This window comes from Stegodyphus dumicola, chromosome 11, assembly GCF_044657685.1.
Source record: "Stegodyphus dumicola isolate Sdum_Otavi_A_Nest chromosome 11, ASM4465768v1".
In the NCBI taxonomy this organism is placed as follows: Eukaryota; Metazoa; Arthropoda; class Arachnida; order Araneae; family Eresidae; genus Stegodyphus; species Stegodyphus dumicola.
The window spans coordinates 47,151,521-47,160,185 of record NC_140778.1 but is presented as its reverse complement, the minus strand read 5'-3'; the positions used below and the strand labels follow the sequence as shown (position 1 = coordinate 47,160,185).

At 27.5% G+C, this 8,665-nt stretch overlaps 1 long non-coding RNA gene across 1 annotated transcript; it reads left to right on the top strand.

Moving 5' to 3' along the window:
* Window positions 1-1,261: 1,261 nt before the first annotated feature.
* LOC146993935 (uncharacterized) lies at window positions 1,262-7,095 on the top strand. Its single transcript, XR_015043928.1, has 4 exons — window positions 1,262-1,416; window positions 2,486-2,595; window positions 4,703-4,745; window positions 6,871-7,095. It is a non-coding gene; the product is annotated as an uncharacterized LOC146993935 (long non-coding RNA).
* The last annotated feature ends 1,570 nt before the right edge of the window (window positions 7,096-8,665 follow it).

The following is an 8,665-nucleotide window of genomic DNA, read 5'->3' as shown; positions in this document are numbered from 1 at the left end:
TTATAATAATAATTTAATATTCTAGTTGCTAATTATTTTATTATTGTAATACTTATTTTATTTATTTTTATTTATTTATTTATTTATTCATCTTTCCTGATTGCCTTCCATAGAGCTCCAGAACTTCTAATTTTAAAAATTAAGTCCTGACTACAACCAATGATTGCGAAAATAAAAGTCAAGTAACTTATTTAGTAATAATTAAATAAAATAAAAGGCTTTTATTTTCGCCTTACTTGGCTTTTATTATATATATATATATATATCAAGCAAAGTATGTGTGTGTGTGTAATTTACATTTAATTATAATTTATTTGATATATATATACATATTTACGTTTGGTAGTATTACCGATTGCAATAAAAAGGGAGGTGCACATCTAGATGTTATCACGGACCCATATACAAAATTTCAACGTTCTATAACTAACCGTTTTTGAGTTATGCAAAATGCATATATACGTACTTACACATCACGAAAAAAATCCCTTTCAAGTATCAACTTAAAGTCAGAATCATTAGTCATAAGTATCAGCTTAGAATAAATGGGATTACATTTAACAATAAGTTTTTTTGAAAAAAAAAAAAAGAGAGAGAGAGTCTTTCATTGTGTTCGTACGTACAGGCGTCAGCCCAAAAAATAATTCACATGGATTCCGTAATCGTCAAAAACGGATATTTCCGTTAAAATATGATACCCAAACGTTTTCTCGATTACAATAATTACTACCATTTTATTTGATACAAGGAAGTAAAGAACCTATATTAACCTACATATTCTTATATAAACAATACCTAAGTGCAGTATATAAATATTTCAAATCAATAAAATCTGACTATGGCACGCTCAAGGGGAAAAAAAAAAAAAAAGATGAATTATCTAAATTTTCAAATTACAAACATAAATAGCAATAGTAAAAAGCAAATACAAAATAACGCTTCACGCTATCAAAATGCTCATTTTCTTAAATATCAACAACTAAATAGTATTTCAACTAAAACACATAATGTAAACAAGAGTTTGCCCGATGCCCAAAAAAATTCAAAATTATCTATGAAAAATATGAGCGCATTGTGATGCAACCGTATCATTCGTATTCGAACAGCAACCGCATCATTCGTATTCGCATAGAAACCGCATCATTCGTACTCGAACAAACCGCATCGTACGACAGATGCGAGTAACGAACAGATGCGAGTAACGAAATGAATTTGTGAGTACCGAATCGGTACTTCGAGTCAACCGATGTACCCGTTACTCAATAACGAATACATGCGGTTTGCTCCAGCTCTATTTGTGAAGTCAGCACTCAGCAATGGCGGTCGAAAAGAATGGTAAAGTCGCAAAGAATACTGTTTGTTCGTGGATTGGCGTTTGTGACTGAATCCATCGAAGTTACTAATTATTTGAAGAAAGTAAGTGAATATTTTATATTTTCAGTGTTTAATACTCGTACTTTCTTCACCTATATAAAATTTTATAAATAACGTCTGTGTAGGAAATGTGATTTTCCATGTGTTGTTCTTTTGTGTACGTGCCTAATGATTCATTTTCAGGATTTGGTACTGTTAAATTTTGCACTAGTCTGTTTCTTACTGTTTGTGTCACTCCTTTTTGTATGTGTCTCACCTTTTTATAGTTATATTATTTTTACTCAAACGTTTTAATATTTATCTTAAAGCATACTGTAATTAAGCAGAAAATAGCTTTTAATGGAAAAAGAAAGGCAATATTAACATGACTAATTGTTCAGAAATCTGTTATGGAAATGTTATCTACCTTATGCCAAAAAATAAAGCATGTAACTTTCATTTATTTATGAAATTCAAAATTTTTTATTTGCTTAGTGTTTTCCCTAAAAATAATTTAATTTCTTATTTTTGAATTTAGTTTTATAAATTTGCTTTAATATATAATCTTTAACTCAAAGATATTGTGCTATTAAAAAAGGAAATTTTATGCCATAGAAACACAGGTACTTTGTTCCAAATCTGGGTTCATTTTTTTTTAATATATATATATACTGAATTTTTATGCACTTGTAATTACTAAAATATATCCTTTCATGAATAATAAACAAGTCCTAAGTCCTTTCATGAATGCATTTCTTTTTTGTTTGTTTGATTTTGTTGTTTTAAAAGATCTGCCATAGTTAAAGAAAGAAAATAAAGTAAGAATGCTTTACTTTCAGTTTTGAATAAATTTATTACTATTTACTGCAGCTTCAAGTTTCTCTAAACATAATTTTCGAAGTCAAAACTTGATAGTTATGTTGATTATTAGACTTGCATGAAAAAATTAGTATTTAATCTAAAATACCTTAAATTATTTGAATTATATTTTACTAAATCATGCATTTTGATATAACTAGATAGTTAAAAAAAATTAAAATTGTAAATGTGCAGAAATGCTTATATAAAACCAAGAAATTGTTTATATTTTTGTTGCTTTTCCCCTTGTAAATTAATTATATATATATTACAGTCTGGGGAGTCAGCACCCTGCTGAATTGTAATAAACGAGACGTCCAATCTACTAGACCATCAAAGATGCAGTTTTGGATTTTCTATTTCATAGTTATTTAAATCATAATGGTATGTTTGTTTAAATTAGTACTGTTTATGAATGTGATAAAAATAAATTCTGATAAGCTAAGAAATGATTTATTTTCTATTAATTATGAACTGTAAATAATGTAACCAATTTTCTTCATAGTATTTACTAAAAAATTTTTTTTTAAAAGGGAGGTAGTCTTATTTATACAATTCTTGCAGAGATACCGAGAAATAAAACATTTCAGGAATTTTCACTCAGTATATCTTGATGTGTAAAATCGTGTTGTTCAATGCCATATTACTTTTTCACAGGAAAGTAATTTTATTGATCTAACATCTGCATAAATCAAACTTTAAGAATGATTACAGTTTCTAAGCTAACTTAAAATTTTCAGATTTAGAAAATGTATGTTTAATTTAGCATTAGTTTTCCATGGAATAGAAAAGGTTTTCAAAATGTTCAGTTGTTAGAGGGAAATAATATAAATGAGATTGTCCTGATACAGTTTCAGCTGGAAATGAAACTAAATTTTTGGATAGTGAAGATTTCATTTAAGAATTTTAATAAAACTGATTAATGTAAATCCTCTGCATTTAAAAATTCTAATAAAACTGATTAATGTAAATCCTCTGCATTTAAGAATTCTAATAAAACTGATTAATGTAAATCCTATGATTCATGTAGGTATTCTTCTGTTATCAGGACCAGATTCAGAAATGTGTGTTTATATGCATGCATTTTTAAATGTAGGTGCTCGTGTGTGCATGTGTATATTCTTTATGTATGTATGTGTATACTTTACACATATATGCGCATACATGCATATACACATGCTTACATATCTACAGTGGAACCCCGAGATACGAGTTTAATTCGTTCCAGCATTCAACTGATATAGCAAATTTCTCGCATCTAGAAACAAGCTTCCCCATTGAAAATAATGGAAATTCAGTTAACCCATTCCACACTCCCAAAAATATCAACATTTTAAAATCAAGTCAATTTTTCTTAATAAATAACACTGGTAAATAATATAACAATAGTTTAACTTTGTTACCAACATTTTAACTCCTTCTCATTAATCCACACCAACAGCTTCTCAACATCTAGGAGTACTTTTATGGTGCTTGGAAGAAACGATAATTCCTTTGCCTACATCAGGTTTCTTAATTTCTTCCTGCTTCTTCAGAATAGTATAGATTTTCGATGTTGAAAGGCCGCAAGTCTTCGCCAATTCCATCACCATGCTTATGTTTATCTATGATTTCTTTCTTGATATCGATGGCCATGGCCTCCTTATTTTTCTTTGCAGCACTATCTGAGGCAACAATCTTCTTGCGAGGCATCTTGAAATAATTATTTTCACGTTAAATGTCAAAACAATTAACTTAAAGTGCACAAACACGTATATAAAAGAACACTGAGTGATCTGTCGAGGGGATTCCCCGAGTTGAGCCAGATAAGGAAATGGTGCCACTCGTACCAACAGCCTGGCTCATTGCTCGTTACTCGAATTAATGCTCATATTTTGCTCATACTTTCCTCGTATCTCGAGGTTTCATTGTACATTTCTGAATCCCGTCCTAATAACAGAGGAGTACCTTTGCCAATATTGCAACAGAGCTAGAATGAATTATTGTGTTAAATATGTGGAAAATGCATGCTTAAAGTACTGTTATTTTCTAAAAATATTCTGTATGTCTATTTTTTACAGGAAGAAAAAATAGCTAAAAGCTGTTAATTTATTCGTATTTATTAGTCCAAAGGGGCTTTGTCCCTAAAGAACTATTGTTTTTGTTTTGCATTGCAAATATCTGTTTCACTTTTCAAACTGTTCCTACCAAATGTTAAGAGTCCCTAGCGTGGGATTAATACTCTCTATCTTAGTGCCCTCTATAACCTATGTTAGGGTTAACCTGTATAACCTATAAGGATTGCCAGTTTAGGCGAGATATCTAGGTAGTCATCATAATACGTACCTTATTTTTTATTATTTTAAAATTAAATTGAAAGTAATAAACTAGTTGTCAAGAATGGAGTTAAACTAGATTTGCATTCAACTCTGGTTTATTGTGTTAATGATGTTTTGCCGTAACAAATATGAATTTTTTGTTTAAGTATAATAATTTAAAATGTTTTTTCTAGAGAATGAAGTACTGCCACTAAGGTAAAGGTGCTAACTTGCAAGGTAATTTTCTGTTCTACATTAACTCAATCTTTATGTCCTGTTACAGATATATTGGCAGAAATAATGAAAACCTGACATTCAAAAAGAAAAATAATAATGTAGAATGTAGTATATTAGATGGTTAACTGCGGTTTGGCAGCTCATTAATAATCTTACACATATTGAGTACGAATAACTTTGACAATTACCGGTATTTTCAATAGTATAAAATTAGGCAAGAAAGCAGCTTTAGCTTAGCACCGATTTTAAATACAACTCTCTTACCAATATTGGTTTGACGAAGGTAAAATATAATTGAATTTAATAAGTTGGAAATACTGTCTGTCTTTCCATGAGTTAAAAAATAATTTCAAATAAAATTTCTTTTTTCAGTTTTTCATGTTATTTGTTTAATGTTATTGTAATCTGATTTATCATATTTAGTCACATATTCCATCCCCTTTTGCACTATAGTATATAATTCAAAGGACTTATCAGTTTCAGCTATATTTTTTTTACCAGTATACATTTTTACCATAACTCTGTTTCTAAATCATATCCTGAAAAATTAAGGAGTAAAGTATACAAAGAAGGAAAATATGCAAGTAAATAATGGCATTTAGTGTGGTTTATGTGTCTAATATTTGTACTAGATTGTAAAAATTATAAAATTCTGTTAGCTTTTTTAAATTATTCTTTTTTAAATTGAGATGCTTCTTTGCACCCAAATGGTTAAAGCCCTAGTGTGACTTTGGTACTTTGATCTAACTTCTATTCCTAATAAATAATCCATCTGCATACAGTTTACTCAATTTCTGCCATGTGTAAGATAAACAATATTAGCTTTTTTTAAATATATCTTTTACAACTATTCCATCAGGTAGATTTCTTTCATATTTTGCCTTAATTGAGTCATCCTGCTAATTAAGAATTTATTAAAGTAAATATGTTAAATTTTTGTATGTATAATTCATTTTAAGTATGTGCAAGCAAATGCATACATTAACAGTTACATAGAATTATGTTTTGGGTATCAAATTCAGAAATTTTGGGGCTGTTTTTAGAAGATTTATTAATGATTTATACTATATTAATATTGGTAAAAAAATTCTGTGGCTTTTATATGAGAGTATATATTTTAAAATAGCTGCATGATATGGTAGAGGTAAAAAGCTTCATGTGGATCATAAATTAATATTATGTGGCAATTTTTCATTTATTTAATAAAGAAAATATTCAAGCCACAATTAAAATTTTTTCACTGGATTATTTGCATTATAAGTTTGCAGCAAATATTTCCTGCAACAGAAGTGACAATTTTTATTTTGCCAAGACAGGAAATTTAGTTAGTGTAAGCAGTAACTCTATTTTGAGATGTTAAACAGGAAGGCAAATTTTTGAGTTTAAATTGATTTTTGAAGGAAGACTTCATTTAGTCTTGCTATCATTCTACGTGGCTCTTAACTTTTTTATGGTATTTATAATTTTATTGTTATTCAGCTTTCTGTTTGCTTAGAATGCACATGAATGTAGACTTGAAATATTTTATATTGCAAACTGAGATGCCATTGTTATCATAATTAAAGATTTTTGCTCTGATTTTGGAGGAATTTACTGATAATACTTTTGATTGCGTATTGGTTTCTGGTTTATTGAAATGTGTAAAATAGCCTGTTAATGCATATACGTATGTTAATGACATGTATATGTTTATGAAGTATTCTGTTATATGTATATAGTCTTGTGATTAGTTTTCTGCTTACTCTTTATTTAAGAAAAAGTTATCTGTAAGAAAGTGAATATTCTTTACTATATGTAGGAGTAAAATTGAAAAGGCTAATGCAATATAATTAATACGAAATTAAGTTTTTTCTCATGTACTTAAATACTAAAGACTTTCTCAACCTTGCAGTTCTAAACAAATCTTAAGTATTTTTTACTTGAAATTATAGGCATTGTGTAAGGTATATAATTGAAGCTTACTGTGTGATAGTATGAAATTAAATTTTTAATTACTGAAATGTGAATTTTTAAATATGAAATACTCAGTGCATTTTATATTCATCTTTTAATACTTCAACTTTATTTAAAAACTGAAAACATCTAAAGTGTGAAATTATTACAAATTTTTCTTTTTCTTGTTTAGGAGCTGTTCTCAAAACATTGGGTGACAGAGAATTCACTTTTACAAAAATCGAGCAGGATATTAAAGACAGCAAACTATAGAACAAATATGGCGAAGCTACATGAAGTCTATGTGGAATTTTATTATTGAAAAAAATATGCTCTTCAGATTTAATGTTAGTTTTTATTGTTTAACAGTAATTGCAGTTTTCGAATACCTGTAAAATAAACCTAATTCTTAAATTAATTTCATGTGTATTTCTTTTGCAAGTATTACAGTTCATAATACTTCAAACAACTTGAAATTTTATACTTGTTAATTTATGTGGGATATGTTCATAATAATTTTATAATTTAAATAACTCATTGTCATCATATGAGCATAATCTAAAATGCACAGCATTTGACAACAAATTAATAAAAAATTAGCCAACTTCTAATTGCTTTCTTTTGTCCAGGCCTCTTTTTAAATCATTTAATACCATAAAGCTATTTGATGAAAAAAAAATAATTGGTATGTGCACATCAACATGTACACTTATAATGATGTTATAGAAAAAGTCACGAGATAAATATTTAAAAACTTAAATATTCCTAAACAAATTAACTTTTTAAAATTTTATCTGGTATATAAGATAAAATAAAGAACATATTTAGGTAATTTTGAATTTGCATAATTTTATGAACTTATTTATGAAATTAACAGTTACATTGTAAAAGGGAACTTTTTAAAAATACCTCAATAAAGCATTTCTTTTGTAGAGGTGAACTTTTAGTACTGATCTAATATAGTTATAAGATTTTAAACTGAAAAAGACAACAATAGATTACAATACATTGCAAGATTGACTGATAAATGTAAAATTTTTACATATCGTAATTATGTGTGTAATTAAAACAGAAGTTACTGGATTAACTTGCATGCAAATTAATATTTTCTTTAACATGTTTGGGATAAACTGAATTTTAATAAATAAATATGTATAGATTTGTGTATTATCTGAAGATATGAATGAAATATTTGTGACATTAAACATTCATCTTCAAGGAAAATAACAAAGTCAACTTGGTAAACTATTGGAAAAGGTAAGTTTTCTACAATTTCCTGGTCTATATTTAACAATTTTAAAATTTAGCACACTCATTCAAATAATCTAAACGTATGATGTTTTCTTTTGTGCTACATTCGTTTACTGAATTTGTTAATTAACTATATTGTACTTTAGATAGAAATTAACGTAGATATTCCCTGTATTTTATGGTACAAAAACTTATGTATTTGATAATAATTGGCCTAAATCTTCCCTATGTTTTCTTTGCATATACGAATGACTTTGGTAAAAATTTAGTCCGATGTCTTCTCCTCTTTACTGTGTATAAGTGCACATTTTTGATAAAAAATTTGCATAAATCTCCAATTACCTATTTACTGCATTTTTCATAAAATGTGCTTATTTTAATCTCTTATTTTTTATATAAATCTATGCAAAAATGTTCTGCATATTATGATTAAAAGATAAAATTAATATCAAATTTTTACATATCCACCTTTTAGGTATGTACAGCAATATGGAATATATATAACTGGAAAATTTAAATGCAAAAAAATTAATTTCTATTCAAAAATTACATAACACTAAAAGGCTGAAAATCACTTTTAATATTTCATTTCAAAGTGACTACAAAATATGCAATAAATTTTGTAAACCTGAGTTCTATGTTTTAAATCAATTAATGCTTTCGTTCATTTACATGGCATAAGAAAATGTCCTTCGGAAAAGCAAATAATTTATTTAAAGTGTTATTTAGTAAACAAC